This window comes from Sminthopsis crassicaudata, chromosome 2 (assembly GCF_048593235.1).
Source record: "Sminthopsis crassicaudata isolate SCR6 chromosome 2, ASM4859323v1, whole genome shotgun sequence".
Classification (NCBI taxonomy): domain Eukaryota; kingdom Metazoa; phylum Chordata; class Mammalia; order Dasyuromorphia; family Dasyuridae; genus Sminthopsis; species Sminthopsis crassicaudata.
In genome coordinates, this window is record NC_133618.1 from 479,062,388 (window position 1) to 479,082,998 (window position 20,611).

The window sequence follows — 20,611 nt, forward strand, 5'->3', positions numbered from 1 at the left end:
GTCCTGACTGTGTCACCAAAGTACTGTGTGACTTTGGAAAGACCACTTTCTTTCTCTGGCCAGACAGCTCCCTCCTTTGTAAAAGAAGGAAATTGGACTAGAGGATCTCTAAGGTTCATTTCAGCTCTAGTTGGGGTTCAGAAAAGAGAGATATTGGAAAGAATGATAAATATAGCGGTAAAAGACCTAGGTTTGAATGCCTCTTACTATTATCTGTGTGATTATGAGCAAGCCATTTGACCTCTTTGGGAACCATTTTCATCATCTTTAAAAGGAAGGAATATATTAAATGAACTAGGATATCTCCTTTATCATGATATGGAGGACTTCAGACAAAGCTGGCAGAAAGTGAGAAGACTTTTGCTCCTTTCCTTCCACAAGTCCCCACTGATGATAACTAGTAGTTTTTAACTTTCCCTTTCCCACCACAGGTTATCTCAAGCTTCACTCCTAATTTTTCCCCTTGTCTAGATACTGATTCCCCATCCCCATTCCTGCCAGAAGGAACACAGAATTTTCTCTCTGCTCTGACCCTTAGACTTACTTCTCCTTTTTCAGATTTTCTTCATCCTCAATGTCTTTAGTTTGATTTTTGAATTCTTTTTTGAGTTCCTCTATAAATTTTCTCTGGGCAGGGAGCCATTTCATGTTACTCTTTGGGGCAGAAGCTTTTTTTTCCCCTAAAGTGTCCTCCTCTGAAGATGAACCTTGGTCTAACCTGTTCTCATAATATGTTTCAATGGTGGGGTTGTTTCTTCTGGTTCATTTTTAAAAAAAAGAGAGAGAGAGATTAGTGTAAGTACCTCTAATTGTGGGGTGAGGGATGGTGCCTCAAGTTTCCCTTCAGATCTCCCCTCTGACCAGAAACCCCAAACCAAGAGCTTCCCCCCTCTAGCAAGTGCCCACAGCCAGCAGTATCTGTCCCCTGCTGCTTCTGCACTTACTCGGTGTGCTGGTTCCTTCTTGCCCATGGCCCAGATTCAGCAGCACAGCTGGGCCTGGTGTTCCCAATCAGCCATGGTTTCTTCCCAGACTCTGAGACTGGACAAAAGTTCGGGAAGATGAAAATCTCTGTGCCCGAGGGTCCCCACTTGATGTTTCTGCACAGCTAGCCCTGAGCTGTTTGCCCCTCAGATGGGTCCATCCCTAGAGTCTTTCTTCAGCTCTTCTTGAGTTGTATCTGAAGGATCTGTGTTCTGCCCCAAGTCTTTTTGATTTTTCACGAGTCTTTGTTTGCCCAAAGGTGCAAATTTGTTCTATTTGTGGGGAAAATTGAGAAAGCTTGAAATTTACCAACATACTCCACCATCTTCCCAGAACCCTCCCTTTACTTCCCCTTTTCTTTATGGTAACCAGAAGCTTCCGTCTGCGGTCTCCACCCTGTGGGTTAGATAGTTTCTTGTATCCTGAGGATTTCTTAGTCATTCCACCAGTCTTACTGCTGAACTCTTAAGATCCCTAGGCTTCCCAGGTAGTTTAGTTCACCTAAATGTATTGTCTTTTACAATTAAGAGTGTGAGCTCCTAGGAAGCAGGGGCCATTTTCTTTCTATTTATATCTCTAACACAATGCCTGGCACTTAATCAGATCTTAATAAATGCATTTTTGTTCACTCATCCATTAATTCTTCTAACTTTAAATCAGTGTTTTGTTTTTGAAAGAAACATTTTGGTGAATGGTAATAGCTGAAAATGGTTATTGTCCTTTATTCTCCAAAAGAACCAAAATGATAACACTATGTTGGGGATCAAGGTATAGTGAGCTTGGAAGACTCTTCTACAAGTCAGGCACAAATTCCCCATTTGGGGTACACTTTCTAAATTTACACATTTCTAGTTTCTTTTGAGCTATTTCAGTTCTTTTTTCTCATGGAGCATAGCCTCTGATGGGTGCACACCATATTGGAAAGAATGCTAACCAGTATTTTCCTTGTCTCAAAATTGATTCCAGAGTCCTTCAGAGAGATCTGGAGAATATCTTTGTATTGCTTCTTCTGACTTTCATGTGAGTGCTTACATTCTCCTAATTCTTTGTAATAATCTTTTAGGCAAACATATATTTGACATTTGAATAGCATTGCCAGTCCATTGGAGTTGTTTCCTGCAATAGAATGCTTGGCAGTTAAGCTGGAGAAAGAACCTCAGTGTCCACTATCTTATCTCACCAGATGATCATCAGAATCTTCCTAAAACAATTCAAATGGAAAAGATTCATTTTCCTGGCATGGCACCAGTAGACTGTCCAGGTTTCACAGACATTCAACAATGGGGTCAATACAATGACTCCGTAGACCATCCGTTTGGTAGGCAGTTTAATACCTCTCTCCTGTACTTTTCCCAATTCTGAGCTAGCTCTGGCCATTGATGTCAAAAGACATCAATAGTTGCAAATAGGAGACCTAGGGATGAATATTGGTTCCAACATTTACTCCTTCTGTGACTGTGGAAAAGCTTCTAGTCTCTCTGTGGGTCTAGTTTCCTTTTAAATAAAGGAGGGAGATGGGTTAGATCCTAGCTTCTCAAATTGGGATTCATGAGTCTATATGGGATTTTGTAATTGGATGTGGTGATCACAGAATTATGATCAGTAAATGTTTGATTTGTATACCTATTTTATATATCTGTATACTCGGGGATATATATATATATATATATATATATATATATATATATATATATATATATATATATATATATATATATATATATATATATATATATATATATATATAATTTCCTCCAGAGAAAAGGGGTTGCCAGTGGAAAAAGTTTAAGAAGCCCTGGTTAGATGACCTCCAAGATACTTTCTAGTTCTAAATTCATGATCCTAGGAGAAAGGACATATTAAATGGGAAACCCTGATGTATGTACAGTTACTTCTTCCCAAGAACTCATTAGAATTATTCATAGAAGATTAAATGTTGAGGTGACACATAGTCCATTTGAACAATGTCCCCAGGGACCCTGAAGGGAACATGTATGTGATGTTTGCCATTGCCGGTTTAGACAATAAGAAATATATCATCCCCATTTAATTTGGAAGAGGCATGTCTACTGAAGCAACTTCCAATACAGCATATTCTTGAAAAGAATTACAACTGCAGGATAACGTCTTATCAGATATGAAATGAGCAATTAAACAACTGCGCTGCACAAAACCCAATTTCTTAAAGCAAACTTCATAGTCGTTGAAATAGAAAGGGAATAATTAAGATTATGCTGTAATTTTTATAATAAGATGCTGTGGCCAGTTAATGCCATGGGATTTTTACTGCTGACAATACTTAACTTTAATATGCACACAGAGCCATAAATGCTCATTTCCCATAGAAGAGCCTAATTATTGAGGTACTTTCCTCTGCAAAAGCCTTGCTAATTCATCACAAGTCCCCCAAATATAGGTGCTAGGCTTAGGCATTGATTACCCAAGCTTTGGGGAGGAATGAAAAGATAATGGAGTAATATAATGTAAGCTTCTTGTGAGTGCAGACTTCTCTTTTGTATTTCTCTCCTTAGCTCAGTGCCTGGCATTTAGCACATGATCCTGAATAAATGCTTGTTGACTGAGCTGGAGGCAGGGGATCTGTGTTCAAATTCTTACTCTACTACTTATTAATTGTATTATCTCAGGAAAATCAAGTGCCATCTGTGGAGCTTAAGTTCCTCATATGTAAAATGAGGGTTTTGGACGGAAAATTCCTAAGATCTTGACTTGAAACTTGAAAACCTATGGTTTCTTTGGTGGCTCTATTTATTTCCCCATGAATACAATCAGAAATCTTTATAACTTTGTAAGTTAGATAAGCCAATCCATAGGGATCTCCTGGGCTTCTCCCTACTAATAGGATAACTTCTATTGGGAGGGGAGCATATATTATGGAATAATCATCTTAATCAATCTGATTCAAGAAATATTTATTAAATTTCTACTGTATACAAAGCCTTGTGCTAGAATATTAGAGGTGACTATAACTCATGGTTCCCGCTGTCATGGAACTGATGGTTGTGTAAAGAAGAAAAACACAGATACAAATGGCTATAATTTAGAATAAAGCATTTTCAAATCAGAAGAGATTCTAAGGGTCATGAGGATTTTCTAATAGCTACCATTTATATATCTCTTTCTCATTTTATTCTCATAACAAGTCTAGAAGTAGTTGCTATTATTATGTCCATTTTACAGAAGAGGAAACCAAGACAGAAATTTGCCCAGAATCACAGAGCTAGTAAATGTCTGAAGTCAATTTGGAACTCAGGTTCTCCTGACTCTAGCCTTAGAATTCTACCTACTGAACCATCTAGTTGCCTCAAATTCCCTCTAAATATTCCTTCTTATTGAGGGAATCCAATTCTAACTTAGTTGTTAAAAATCCCAATCAAAAGCCATCTCCTCCATAAAGTCTTCCTGGATCACTCTTGTCAGTACCTACTTTTCCCTTTGGATCTCATTTAGCACATTGTGGAATAGCTCTCTAAAAATGTAATCATGTAATATTATGTCTTGTGATGATCTATGTAGATGTCCTATATCCAAGCTCTTGACACACTGGCAAGCATTAACTGTTTGTTGAATGCATGTAAGAGTATAGTGCCAGCGATAGATCTTGACCCAGCTGCCTGCGACTATAGGATTTAGAAGTGAAAGAAGCCTTGGAGAATCTTTAGGTCAGCCCTGGGGCAGTAAGGTGGCTGAGTAGAGTGCCGGGCCTTGAGTTAGGAAGACTCATTTTCAAGAGTGGAAATTTGGCCTCAGACACTTATGAACTGTATTACCTTGGACAAGTCATTTAACCCTGTTTGCCTGTTTCCTCATCTGGAAGACAAGAAGAAGGAAATAGCAAACCACTTCAGCATTTTTGCCAAGAAAACCCCAAATGGGCTCACAAAGAGTCAAATGTGACAACAATGACAAGGTATCTCTCTCATTTTATGGAGGAAAGGGAGATTTGGAAAAGGAAAATAGCTAGCAATTAACAGGGAATGCCAGAGATAATATTTGTAAAGCACTTATCCCAATGCCTAGTACAGATTTGGTATTTAATAAATGCTTGTTTTATTCCTTTTTAATCCCCTTCATATTGTAATCCCAGAGCTATTTCCAGATAGCTCATCATCCCCTGTATATACCTTGATATCTCTATGCTCTTTTTCCTGACTGGGTATCCTCCAATCTTTTTCTGTGATTATACATACAAATCACCTTCTTTGAGATGCAGTTTCTGCCAGATCTTCTCTAGGGATCTTTCCCTACTTAAGCCCATCCTCTCCTCAGCCTTCCCTTAGGAATTTTGCATGTCATTTGGACTTTATCATCCTTTACATGTGTGTATCTTATGGTTATTGTTATTATGATTATTTTAACATGTTTCTTCTTTCATGATTAAATTCCATAAAGGCAGGGATTATAGTTTTTTTAAAATTATTATTCCATCCATCTCTCTATAAGACCTAGCACCATCTTATTCTGTTTATTTTTTATTATTATGGAATTAGAGTTGGAAAGAACTTCAAGATCATCGAGTTCAACACCTTCATTTTACAGATGAGGAAACTGAGACCAAGAGCAATTGAATCATTCATTTAAGCTCAAATAAAAAAAGGCTCAAAAATGGAATTTCAAGTCATGTCTCATTTCAATTGTACTTTGTCACTTATTCAGCACCCCCTACTGTTATTTCTGTGTCAGATAGCCCTCTTCTGCCCCCACAATCACTTATGTCCCCTTGACCAAAGTAGTAGATTTTATCCCTCTCCTTCCCTCTAACATCCGAGCTTCAGGAAGGAAGGAAGGAAGGAAGGAAGGAAGGAAGGAAGGAAGGAAGGAAGCAAGCAAGCAAGCAAGCAAGCAAGGAAGGGAGAAAGGAAGGAAAGGAATAAGTATTTATTAAGCCCTTACTCAATATAAGGTATTACATGAGTTACTGGGATATAAAATATAAGCAAAAAGACATATAGTCTTTGCCTTCAAGAAGCTTATGTTCTAATTGGGGAAGGTAGCACAGAAAAAAAGGAGAGTACAGATTTGCAGCTGCAAAGTCAGGAATAGGGTTAGGAGGGGTAGGAAGGCTGGCTTGGTCTCCTTCACAAAATGGAAGTCCCTGGAAGAATTCTCCAATGGGATAAATGGCTAAGCCTCAGGGAGAGTTTTCTAGGTAGAGAAAGCCACAGGGACAACTGGATGTACTAAGGCAAGGAAGCTCCAAGTGCTCATGGGAGTTTTAGGAGGAATAACAGCAGAGAAACATTATTTAAAGCCATGCTTTACAACACTTATTCACACTGAGGTATTAGTGACTAATGACCCTATAGATTATTTCTTTCAGGGGACTTTGCAATATAATAGAATAATTCTTTAAGCTAAAAGAAAGAATCTGTAATGGTGGAATTTAAGGAACAGGGGCGGGCTGATGGTTGAGAGGTTTGGGTACCACTGGGCTCATTGGTACTTTTCCAATCACATCACAAGGACAGCTACTTTTAAAATCAGCTCTGGGGATGTTTTCCTGTCCTCTCCCATCAGCCTACTGTCTCAGTGACTGCCTCTTCCCTTGCAACAAGGGGAACAGGATTGAGTAAGGAAAACTGATGGTGTTGTAGCTGTTTACACAGCAAAGGCCATTGTTACTTACTGTTGTGCTGCATCCTCCCATCCCTCCAGAAAACATAACATTTAAACACTAGCTCTAACACTTTCTTGCACATCTTGGATTTTCGCTAAAGATTAAAAATGTTACTTCTTATAATCTGTTCCTTAAATTGCTTCTGAAATGCCATAATCAAGACCAAAATGCACAAGGCAGGAGTTAGCAAAGCAAATAATACTAGCTTCTCATTTGCCTAAAACTGTAACATTATCTTTTATTCTGTGGATGGCTCAAGTCGATGCCCCAGAGGACTCTGTGAGATGGTGAAATTAATTATGAATCTCTTATAAGCACCATAAAAATGATGCAAACAGCCATACATTCACTCCATTTCTTGGGGCTGGCACTATTAGGAAGGGATGCAGGCGGCATTAGAGAACAGTTGGCAAAGCGTGGGCTCTCTGAATTGGGTTTGTGTGACATTAGGCTAGTCTAATGTGCAATGAAAGAGAGGGAGAAATTAATTCAAGGAACTGCAAGATGAGAGTTCATTTGTTCTTTCATTCATTTGACACACATTTACTGAGTTCTTGACATGTGCAGTTCCCTAGATATTGCGGGCATGCAGAGATGGCTATTTTGAGGAAATACAAGAACCATTTTTGAGTACTTTTAAAGTCTGCTTTTTAAGATCTGTCCTAGGCCCTGGAAAAGATACAATATTTGTATAAGAGTCCATTGCTGCCTTCATAAAGCTAATAGTCTAGTAGAGAAATGTAACATATTCATTGATCATCAGCATTGCTTTATAAATCCATTAAAGAAGTACAAATAATGAGGGGGAAGTATGTCACTGACAAGGGAAATCTAGGAAGGCTTGATGGAAGAGACTGCATTAAAAGTTAAGCTTTAAAGGATGGATAATAATTAAATAAACAGAAAGACCAAGAACATTCCAGATAAGGGACTGGTATAGACAAAAAACATAGTCTCTGCCTTCAACAGTCAATTTGGGGAGAATGGACAGATTTGGAAAAAGTGGGGAGATCAATGTACATACCTGAAATCAATAAAGCTATTCCTTTTAAAAGAATCCACACTTGTTACTGATTCAGATAAATGTGCAGCTTTGAAATTTGCTGAGACTTTAGTGTCCACTAGGGAATCAATACGAGACTTGATACAATCTACTCTGCTGCCAGACTAATCTTCCTAAAATCCTGCCTTTGTCAGATCTCTACAATCCTCAACAGCCTTCATAGACTCCCTATTTCCCATCAAATCTAATCTAAATTCCCTTTACTCTGTCCTATCCAATTGACTTTTATCTCTCCTTGCTACTTGACTTGTACGCTCTATGCCAAGTAGGCCAGGCTGTTTACTGTTCCCCAAACATGATATTCTTGCCTTCATACCTTTGTTCACATTGTCCCCATTGCCTGAAATAACATTCTATAATTTCTGCCTCTCTCCATCCTATGAGTCTCTTCTCCATGAACATTTCTTTGATCATCTCAATTTTCATCTGAATCACTTAATGTGCTTCTGATAGTATCAACTACAAGCCATTTCTATACTAATTTGCTCTTTGTTTTCTTTGTGTATGTCTTGTCTGCTTAACTAAAATGTTAGGTTAAAGGGGCATGATAGGTTAGGATTGGTGGAATAGTTCTTTGTCCAAAGAGGGAGGAGGGGAATTAGGTTTAGGAAAAGAAAACAAAAAACTAGAAAGATGGATGAATCCTCAATTGTACCTGATATAGGTTAAAAAGGTGCAATCCTTTTAAACATATTTCCATAGTTGTCATGTTGTACAAGAAAAATCAGGCCAAAAGGGGAAAAACAATGAGAAAGAAAAGCAAATAAACAAAAAGGTAAAAATATGCTTCCATCAACATTCAGTCTCTAAAGCTGTTTCTCTGGATGTGACTGGCATTTTCCATCCCAAGTCTATTGTATTGCTAACACTAGTTTTAAACTTAAGTCTTCCTGTCTCTATGCAGACCCAGGACTCTGTATACTGTGCTACTTAGCTGTCTCTGATACATTTCAGATGGGCATAACTGTATTTTTGTTCCTAGAGATTTAGAACTAGACTAATACAGGCTGGGATTGTCAAGCCCAGTTCCTTTCATGTTATAGAGAAGAAACTGATGTCTTTTTCTCCTTCCTCTATCCCTGTCCCCCACCCCCACCTATGACAGGCCTGGGAGCAGAATATAGGCTCAATAAATCTTTATAGACTTACAAAATCACAGAATGTGAAAGCTAGAAGGGACCTGAGAGATCGTTAGATTCACAGTTTTCTTGTTACCGAAGTTCAGTCTCAGTTAGGAAACATGGTTAGCCCAAAGTTACCCAGTGAGTTTGGGGAAGAGCCAGGACTAATCGTGTTGCCTGGGGAAGCTACCTGGATTATGCAGGAGCAGGGAAGGGCAAGGACATAGGAACTCTGTGTAGTGATTCTGGGATAAGAAAGACTTGAAATGGAGGGATCTGAAATGGGTCCTTTTTCTTTCTTTTTTTTTTAAGTTCTTTTATTTTTAATTTACAGAATAAAGCAAGTATTTCTATAACATCATATAAAAAGATGATTGCACATAAAATGGCAAATCTATTATGTACAGCTTACCATTTAATTTATATACATATATATATATATATATATATATATATATATATATATATAAAGTTATATTGTAAATTTCAAATTTCTTTTTCCCCTTTTTTCTTCTCTCTTACCTACCCTAGAGATGGCTACCATAAGAACAAATAGGTGTATAAACATGAAAATTTATTTGATATATGTCTATTTATCAGTTCTTTTTCTGAACACAGATAGTGACATTCTTCATATCTCCTTTATAATTCTTCACCTCACAGTATCAGAAAAACAGAATTGAAATGGTGGAAGGGGATATCTAGTTCAGCTCTACCTAAGAATCCTCTTGATCACATTCTCAGCAGGAGGCCATCCTCCTCTCTCTGGAAGACTGTACCAGAATGAGAACTGGGCCATAGGGTAGGATGATGCCCTCATTGGTCAGCAGTGCTTCTTTGAGATATGTATGCAAATAGGCAACGTGGATGTTGCTCATTGCTGGCCCTGATACTGGGCTCTAGAGCATTTCCTTTGGGTCTGCTCGACTGTGGTACCTCTGGGGCTTGGAGGGATATAGACCACCTGCAGCATGGGCTTCAAGTGAGTGTGGAGCTGGTGCTTTCCAAATGTCTGTTTGTAACCAGGATTTTCTGGCAGACTATTTGGCAATAGTTAAAATGCTTCTTCTCCCCCATGACCAGTAATCATCTGAGTGGATCATTGAGCTGGTCTGTGGTGTTGTCGAGCATGTGATGAGGAAAGGCTGATGGGCTCCAGAGGGATCAGGAGTTTGTGGGGAGGGTGTTCCGAAGTATTCGTGAACAAGAAAGCAGATCATTTTTGATGTTCCTTTGAGCCTAGGAACGGAATGGAAAATCTGTTGCTCTTTGTTGTCTGTTCTGTGTCAGCATCAGTATCGCTTAAGTTGGTTTATAACAACAAAAGTAAATTCATAACTAAAAATAGTTGGAGATGGTGCCTCCTGCCACTGGCTTTTACAGGACTGCCAGCTGGACAACCAGCCTGCTCAACACCCAGGCTTTGGGACCCTGTTGAAATCTCCTTCCAGAAACAAGCAACCCCAGGGCTTCCCCCAGCAAGCCTGTCAAACATAAAGCAGGTCACTGAAAGTGGCACAAGCTTTAATGCTCGCCAAAGAGAAACAAACAGGCATCACCTTCATCAATACAAAGGACATGTTCTTCCTAGCAAACAGACCCAAACCAGGCTGTTCAAACCAGGAGGCTCTCAGAGCATGGAGCTTGGTAGGCTCAGACCTCCTTCTCACCACACTCTCAGGGATTCCACCCATCTCCCATTCTGCGCCCCCTCTCCATCCCCACTGTCCCAGATTACAGAAGAGCTAGAATTAGAAAGGACCTCAGAGGCTCTGTGGTCTTCCTTGAACCTAGGCACACGTCTCCTCAAGGAGGCACCTGACTACTGGTCCCAGTCATTGCTTCTAGTGAAGAGGTATCAACTACCTCCTTGGGGTATCTCATTTTGCATTTGGAAAGCTCAAATGTTAGGAAGGATTTCCTTTTATTGAGCCGAAATCTGATCCTCTGCAGCTTCCATCCCTTTCATATTAGTTCTGCCCTCTGGGGCCAAAAAGAACAAGTCTTATCCTTCTTCCATAGGCAAGCAGCTAGCAGGTTAATGGATGCAGCCTTGGATCTGAGTTCCAATTCTGATTCTGATACTTACAAGCTTTGTGACCCTGGACATCACTTTTGTTTGCCTGAGTTTATTCATTTGTAAAATGAGGGCAACAATAGCACTTAGCTCCCTGGATTATTATAAGGATAAAATCAGATATTTGTAAAGTACATTTGCAAGCTTTAAAGTGATATACAAATGTCATTCTTCTAATTCTATTTCTTCTTCCTTTCTTGTCTTCATCATCATCATTGTCATCTTTTTTCTTCTCTTTTCTTCCTCCTCCCTTTCTTCTTTATGATCTCCTCTTCTTTCTCTTCATCATCTTCTTCTCTTCTTCCTCTTTCTCCTTCTCCTCCCTCTTCTCCTTCCCCTTCTCCTCCTCTCTGTTCCTCCTCCTCCTCCTCCTCTTCCTCCTTTCATGTCATCACTAAGCCTTTCCCACACTAAGAAGTCCTCAGTGCCTTAATTCTCCATCACGATCCTAGACATTCTCAGCTTATCCACATCCTTCCTAAAACATAACACCCATTTATTGTGAATAAACACAATACTGCAAACATGACCTGAACACGGCAGAGTAGTATAGGATTGTCACTTCCTTTCTCTTAAACATTGTAGTAATCTTAATGTAACCTAATATTGAATTAGCTTGTTTGGATACCATAGGATACTGTTGACTTGTATTAAGACTGCAATCCAGTAAAATGCCCATATCTTTTCCAGATGAACTGCTATCCAGACATGCCTCCCCTATCTTGTATTTGTAAGGTAGATTATCTGAATCTGGTTAATGTAGCAAAGAGTACTGACCCAATAGTAGTCAGAGGACCTAGGTTCAAATTTTGCTTCTGAGAACTTTTTGTGAGATCATGGGAAAATCAATTAATTTTCCTGGGTCACAATTTTGCTATTTATAAAATGAGGGAGTAAGATTAGATGGCCACTGAAGTCTCCTCTAGCTCTATGGAGTTATGTTTATGTTCCTTAAATAGGACATTTGTCCCTATTAAATTTTATTTTATTGATTTTGTCCCAATATTTCAGCCTGTTGAGATATTTTTGGATACTGACTCTGTCCTCTAATGGGCTAGCTACCCTTCAGAGCTTTGTGTCATCTGCAAATTGGAAAAGTATAGCAACTTTACTTTATCCAGCTCATTAATAAATGTTCAGTGGCATAGGGTCAGGTATAGATTCCTAGGGCAGTTCACTGGAGGGCATCTTCAGTAGTTGGCATGAAACCATAATAGCAATTTTTTGGGCTCAGCTATTTTACCAGTTCAACAAACTTCCAGTTTCTTGTCTAGCTCATACGTCTTCATGCTTTATATTTAAGAACAACAACAACAGCCACTATAATAATATTTCTTTGAACTATGTCTAGAAACTTATCAAACTGTCCATACCCTTTGATCCAATTATGTCACTACTAGATGTATGCTCCCCCCAAAAAAAATCAAAGAAAAAGGAAAAAGATATATAAGTACAAAAATATTTATAGTAGCTCTTTGCAAAGGAGCTCTAAATGGGAAAGTGAATGGAAATTTCCCCCCATTGGGGAATGGCTAAATGAATTGTGGTTTATGAATGCAATGGAATTTTATTATTTCACTTAAAGTGATGAAATGGACAATTTCAGAAGACACTGTAAAGTTCTTTATGAACTGATGCAGAGGAAAGTAAGCAGAACTAGAGCAATTTATATAGTGAGAATAATATTATAAAGAACAACTTTGAAAAACTTAGGACAATGATTAACAGAATGATAATTCAGAATCCAAAAGAATGAAGATGAATAAAAGAAGCCCCACACCTCCCAACTGAGAGGTGATGAACTTAAGGTGCAAAAGGAGACATACACTGTAGGCCATAGCTATTGTGGGAATATATTTTGCCTGATGAGATAGATATGTATTTAGTGTTTTTTTTTCTTTTAATTTGCTCAGTGGAGAGGTAAGGTAGTAGAAATGATTAATAACAATACTTAAAATAAATTTCTATTTTTTTGTAATCATACAAAGTGTTAGTACAACAATAAAAATTTTTAAAACCTATAAACATGAGAAAATTGATTTCATTACTTAGTCTTTTCTTACTAATTATATTTATTTACTTTTCTTATGCTTCCTCCTTCTGTTGTTTAGAAGTTTGAGTATTTGAAAATCAGATAATCAGCTCCCTTGTGTTTTGTGTTTCATTTTATTCTGTTTTTAGAAATGCCTCAGGTTTTTAGTATTTGTCATTTGGGGTTGCAGCTTAAATTCTTTCCTTTTTGAAATATTCTCTTTTATTTTCTCCTGAATGCAGAATAATCTTATGTTATTTTAATTGCCTTCTTCAAGTTCTTTCTCCTGGATATTTGCAATTTTTTGGGTTGTTATTGTTATTGAAATCATTAAATTTAACTAATATCTTGAAGTTTGTTGTGTGTGTGTGTGTTTTTCTCTAAAAATCTTAGGATTCTTTTAATTGCTGTTTTGTTTTGTGTGTGGAGACTTTGGTCAGTTTTTGTAGATTACTTTTTGCCTAGTGATATTCAGGATTTTTGATTTATCCCATGGGAGACCTTTTATCCTTAAATTATCACTATACATTCTGCCCCCAGGATCATTTATTTTGGCTTGTAAAGAAGTTCCATATTTTGTAAATATCACTGCTTTTTGCTTCTTTTCTGCCTAATTTTCCTTCACATAAATATTTTTATGTTTAAAGCTTGTTATTATATCTCACAGATCATCAACTTCTTTGAAGATATTCTCTGTCACATATTCAATTTCCCCTCCATTCTGCTATTTGTGTATTTTTTTTAAATCCTACATTGCTAACTCTCATTTCTGACCCAGATTCATTCCTAATTCCTTCCTTTAAGGGTTTTCCTTTTGAACCATTCTGAAATTTCTTGCTATTTTCTTGTTTTCTCTGGGGAGGACATAGATTTCCTTCAATAGCAATATGGTTCATTTTCCTGCACATTACAGTATTTGAGAAGCAGCATGACATTGTTGATAAAAGAGCTGACCTCAGAGTCAGAAAACTTGAATTCAAGTCCATGTGACCCAGACTGATTTTGTAACTGCTAAATCACTTGATCTATCAGTATCCCAGGAAATTCTAACTATAAGTTACTGAGTTGGTGGCTACCTGCATAGAGAGTGAACCTTACTGTACTTTGGCAAAATAATAATAAAACCACCAACTGATAGCATTTGGTTTTTCTTTAACATTTTAAATATTCTTTCTGCTTTTAGTATTTTCTTTGGTGGTTTTTCTTCTGTTTATGCACTGGGTTTTTTTATCTAAGATTCCCTCTTAATATTTAAAGCTTCAGCTTTTCTCTTAAATTCAAAGTCACCTCTCCTTTTCTGTTTGTGCTCACTTTCCTGCAGCTAGACAGCTAGCATCCTCAGACTTCTCACATTTGAAGACATGGGGACTGACAATTCCAGGTCTCTTCCCTGTGTAAACTCTATGAGACAAGAATACGAGAGGGAGAGAGAGAGAGAGAGAGAGAGAGAGAGAGAGAGAGAGAGAGAGAGAGAGAGAGAGAGAGAGAGAGAGAAAGAGAGAGAGAGAGAGAAAGACACAGAGAGAGAGACAGAGAGAGAGAGAGAAAGAAAGAGAGAGAGACAGAGAGAGAGACAGAGAGAGAGAGACAGAGAGAGAGAGAGAGACAGAGAGAGACAGAGAGAGAGAGAGAGACAGAGAGAGAGAGACAGAGAGAGAGAGAGAGAGGAGAGAGAGAGAGAGACAGAGAGAGAGAGAGAGAGAGACAGAGAGAGAGAGAGAGAGAGAGAGAGAGAGAGACAGAGAGAGAGAGAGAGAGAGAGAGAGAGAGAAATATTGTGTGTGTGTGTGTGTGTGTGTGTTTGTGGCTAGAAATCTTGTTTTTCTCTTCCCTATGACTCTGAATACCACATGTCACATGCCTCCAGACCTACTCAATTCCTCCATTCCTTTCTTTTCTTTTTCTTTCATCTGTCCAGGAAAATTAGAGTTTGTTTCTTTCCCAAGGTTGTGGTTGGATAGCGGTATCCTACAGAAACATTTCCCATGTTGGATTATCAATGCCAGAGTCAAAAGCCTTTGTGTTTATTTGTACTTACTGTTACAGACAAGTCAAGTCAAGTCAACAAGCATTTTTAAGCACCTAAATGCTAGACTCTGTGCTAGGACTAGGTATACAAAAAAAAAGTAAAACATACATACAAATACACTAAACTGGAGATGATCTCAAAGAGAAGCTAATTGGATGGAGAAAGATTTTTTTTTAATTAGGTGAGATTTTAGTTAAGGCATGAAAGGAAACCAGTGAAATCAAGAGGAAGAGATAAGGCAAGAGAGGCCCAAGGAGTAGATTGTGGATAGGGATCCTGAATGAGAACTCTTGAGTGTTAAAATTCTGTACAGTTTATCCATGAAATTTTAGCTTGTACAGAGGGGTTCTTCTTATTGATTCAGCAGTATTAATATTCCGTGTAAAATTCCCTTCTTCTCATATTTTAGGGTTGAAAAAATGTGCTGTTGCTTAGTTGTGTCTGATTTTTCATGACAACATTTAGAATTTTCTTGACAGAGATACTGTGTAATTTGACATTTCCTTCTCCAGCTCATTTTACAGATGAGGAAACTGAGGCAAACAGGGCTAAGTGATTTGCCCAGAGTCACACAGCTAGGAAGTATCTGAAACTAGATTTACATTCAAGAAGATGGGTCTTCCTAAATTCAGACCTAGTACTCTATCCTCTGCTGTTTCCTTCCATCACTCTCCTCAAAAAAAAAAAAAAAAAAAAAAAAAAAAAAAGTTTGTAGAAAGTGATTATTCTGCTAACTTGAGTGCATGATTGGATTGTACCTTGTTACTTTTTCTAAAATGATATACTTTATCAGATGTTTTGCTAAAATCTAGGTAAACTATCTCTGCATATATATTTGCAAAATCAGATAATATATGTTAAAATAGTTTAAAAACCATAAATTGCTATTGTTGTTATTATTATATCTCCTGAGCTATCAGTTTAGTAGTTCTTTCCAAAAAAGGAAATGAAATTAGTTTGACATGACCTATTCTTTATCCTTTTAATAATGCATTCTTGGATTTTGCCAAGAATTGACGTGCAGCTTCTTTTGTCCTCTACTCTTTTATCTCCTTTTCAAAAAAGTTTTTTTTTTTTTTTTTTTTTTGGAAAATACTTGTCCTTCACTCATCCTGTACCACTTCTCCTATTCTCTACAGTTTTTTCGTAGATGACTAAAAGTGGCTTAACATTCCCATCTGCTAGTTCTTGAAGTACCTTGGGAAGTGGGTCATAGAGACTTAGTGACCTAAGTCCAGAGTAAGGGCAGCCAAGTGCTTTCATATTACCTCCCTACTTTTTGGGTTTCAGTTCTCTATTATCCAATTTTTATCTGCCCTTCCCAGTCCAAAGATCATCCTTCTTGGCAGAAAAAAAGAGAGGCAAAGTAGGAGTTGAATAGTTTTCTCTTTGATCAGTTCTCTCTATCATTCCAATCATCCCAAGTATTTAGTATAGGTCACTTCTAAAAGTTCCCATAATATATACCTCAATATTCTTTTTTGAAGGTCTTCTTATCCTTAATATTATTATCTTCCCCAGATCTTTTTCTTAGCATTACTAACCAGACTCAGTTCATTTCAGCCTTAGCATTTTTGCAGAACTATATCATTATTTTGCCTCTGATATCCACTTTTAATAATCTTCTGTATATATCTTTTAAAATTAATTTTAGTGATATTCTCTATTTTTGCAATACCCAAGTTTTGTCCAGTACCTTCCTTCTACTTGTTCTTCCCAGAGAGCCATCTTATATAAATTATTTTCAAAGAAAAAAAAAAGAAAAGGGGAAAGATGAAAAAAACCAGCAAAAATGATTAATACATTACCCAAAAAAACCCTGAAAATACATGTGCTGTTCCATACTCTTGGACTCCTACCTCTATAAAACAATGTATGAGATAGTTGGGGTAGGAATAAGAAAGAAGAGGAGTAAAGGTAGGTGTAAGGGCCCTTTAAATGGGCGGACACAGCGCATCGGGAGATTGAGGCCCGGAAGTAATTTCTGTGGATATTAGGACTGCCCTTGGGCGGGATCCTGGCCATATTGAGATAGTTTCGTAATGGGAGACTCTCTCGCTGATTGGCTGTGTGTGTGACCTCACAGGCCCTATGTAAGCCCACTGCAGGCAGCAACCGCCCTCTTTAACCTCCTGCTGTTCACCCTGGCTCCTAGCCTGGGTGGCCAAGCCAAGATGGGTAGCCGAAAGAGGTAAGGGTTTTGGTAGTGAACACATGGGTCTTCTGACCAGGTGTTCACTCGGGAACCAACAAGTCAGGGCATCAGTTAGGGCATTATGTGAGTAGGTATAATAAAGGCTTTTAAGATTACACGTGGTTGTTCTTGAGTGCGCTACCGGTTATTAAGCTATAGATTCAAGAGATTGTGGCCAGAGACCTTTGAAGGCCTCAGAGGAGGCGAGCCGGGTAGAGCTCACACTGCAAAGGACAGTGGTCAAAGGTACTCTGGTGGGTCTAGGACAGACTAGTAATTGTAACGTGCCACCCAGGAGGAAAATATCAGATTTATTGATTCACACTCCTGAAGTACAATTCGGTATCAGAAACTCAAACTTTGATTTTTAGGCAAAAGAATTCAGGGATATAGCCGAGTGTTCTCTTTTCATTAACTGTATGAGTGGATGTTTTAAGACCAATGGACATTATGGCTTCATTCCAATCTGGAGAAGCAGCTAGACATGTGATCAACCATTTTTCTATTGTAGAAATTTCACATGCATTTAAGACAGTTTATGGATTGGCTTACAAATATTTTTGCATTGAGTTTGACTTTGCCCATTCCATTGGCATTTCTTATAATCCTATTAGTAAAGTCATTACTGCACCGACTATCCCCAAGATCTTCTCTTCTAAACAAGAGAAGGGAATTTTGGGATATGTGATTGCTTACAATTTTAAAATTTTGATTTTACATTTTTAAACACTTTTGATTTTACATCTTCAAAGTATTTTGATTTTACATTTTAAAGTTATTTTGGTTTTATATTTTTAATCTATTTCGGTTTTACACTTTTAAATTATTTTGGTTTTACATTTTTAAATTCTTTGCATTTTACCTTAGCAATGCACTTCGGGCATACACAGAAAGTGCAGCTAAGTGACAGACTGACTTTTGTCTGACTTGTTAATCTTTTTGACAACAACTTTGTTTCCACTGTGATGTGGAAAGGCCTGGATGGCATTTGGAAAGGCCCAAGTTGGGCCCCAGGGACATTCCTTCCTAGGTGCAGATCCAGCAGCAGAGTTCATCCCCACCAGAGACATTTGTAACCTGGGGATCCAAGAGAAGGACCAGACAAGAGGGACCAGCCAGATGTCCGCAGCCCTTCAGACGCTGATGGCAGCGATGCCCCTCCTGACCGTGACCAGAGACACCAGACACAGTTCCAGTGTTGCAGCTGAAATGGACTGTTTTGGGTGATACGCAATATAAAGACTGCAAATGGACAATGGGCCTGCTTGCTTCTCCCGTGGCTACTTGCCATATGGTGGCCTGGGGAGAGGCTTTGCCCTATGCTTTCTATTGAAGGACTATGCTTTTAAATTAGTGGGTGAAAAACCAACACACCCACCTGCCATTGTAATTGAGACAATGTTACTGGACATGACTTTGCTTATGTGCACCTGTGAAACTAGAATTGTTCTAGAAATTGTGAAAAGTGCAATAGAGAATTGTGATAAGCTAGAATTGCTCTAGAATTGTGAAAAGTGTAATAGAGAATTGTGAGAAACTAGAATTGCTCTAGGATTGTGAAAAGTGCAATAGAGAATTGTGATAAGCTAGAATTGTTCTAGAATTGTGAAAAGTGTAATTGAGAATTGTGATAAACTAGAATTGTTCTAGGATTGTGACAAATGCAATTGAGAATTGTGATAAGCTAGAATTGTTCTAGGAGTGTGAAAAGTGCAACAGAAAATTGTAAGAAACTAGAATTGGTCTAGAATTGTGACAACCTACCTCACTGATATTTGTTAACTAGAATTGTGATGTTTTACCTTGTTGACTTCCCACCTCAGTGTTGACATCCTACCTCATTGGCATCCAATCTCTTTGGCCTATTATCTCGAGTATGACTTTGATGAATGGGTTGAACACTTGGGCCACTGTTGAGCCTGGTTCTTATTGTCATACTTCTGTTTACTGATCTGCTGCTTTGTACCTCCTTGGGCATAACACTGTCATCTCATGGATCAAGTGAACTACAGCTGGTGCTAAAAGTTTAGCTTGGTGAGATGTGCGGTTCCCGCAAAACAAGAGAAAGGGAATTGTAAGGGCCCTTTAAATGGGCGGACACAGTGCATCGGGAGATTGAGGCCCGGAAGTAATTTCTGTGGATATTAGGACTGCCCTTGGGCGGGATCCTGGCCATATTGAGATAGTTTCGTAATGGGTGACTCTCTCGCTGATTGGCTGTGTGTGTGACCTCACAGGCCCTATGTAAGCCCACTGCAGGCAGCAACCGCCCTCTTTAACCTCCTGCTGTTCACCCTGGCTCCTAGCCTGGGTGGCCAAGCCAAGATGGGTAGCCGAAAGAGGTAAGGGTTTTGGTAGTGAACACATGGGTCTTCTGACCAGGTGTTCACTCGGGAACCAACAAGTCAGGGCATCAGCTAGGGCATTATGTGAGTAGGTATAATAAAGGCTTTTAAGATTACACGTGGTTGTTCTTGAGTGCGCTACCGGTTATTAAGCTATAGATTCAAGAGATTGTGGCCAGAGACCTTAGAAGGCCTCAGAGGAGGCGAGCCGGGTAGAGCTCACACTGCAAAGGACAGTGGTCAAAGGTACTCTGGTGGGTCTAGGACAGACTAGTAATTGTAACTGCCAGGAGAGCACGTTACAGGTAGGTATTTTCTTCTTTGTGGTCATGTTTGACCATGTAATTCCATAACATATATTTTCTATTGTTTTGTGATTGTTATTCTTTTTTCCCATTTCTATTAGTGTAGTCAGTATATATATACATATATATATACACATACATATATATATACATATATACATCTTTTTTTGGATTTGCTTACTTTATTCTGTATCACTTCTCATAAGTCTTTCCACTGTATGTGCATTTTTAAAAAACCTAGGTTCATCAATGAATTCCTTATGCACTGACATCTATTTTGTTAGATTAGTCCTCCTTTCTCTATCAGAATTGTTTCTCTTTGCTTTATTTTTTTTTTGGAAAAGTTATCCCATGGGATTTTACCTACTCTTTTTCTGAATACTTTGAGATCTATTCATCCAGATTAATCTTTTCCTGGATCCATTTCCACCCATTACTGATTTTCTATTTATCTCTCACAAATTCTAAGGTGGAACAATCACTTTGCTGCAAAGATTCTCATTGTTTTTATTTTAACATCCAGTTTTTCTGTATTGATGAGAACTTAATTCTAAATACCAATTTATTTCATTGTTTCTTTCACTTCTTGGAGGATAAACTTGTATTTAAAGTAAAAAATCATTAGCTGTTTTGCGAGAGAGAGAGAGAAGAGAGAGAGAGAGAGAGAGAGAGAGAGAGAGAGAGAGAGAGAGAGAATGTTATATAAACCTTTTCCTTATGGTTTATACCAATCTTCCAGTCTTCTTGATTTTAGAATTGTAAGAGTCCTTTTTTGGTCATCTACCTAGTCCAGTCTTTTTGTTTTGAGAAATAAAAGCCCAGAGAG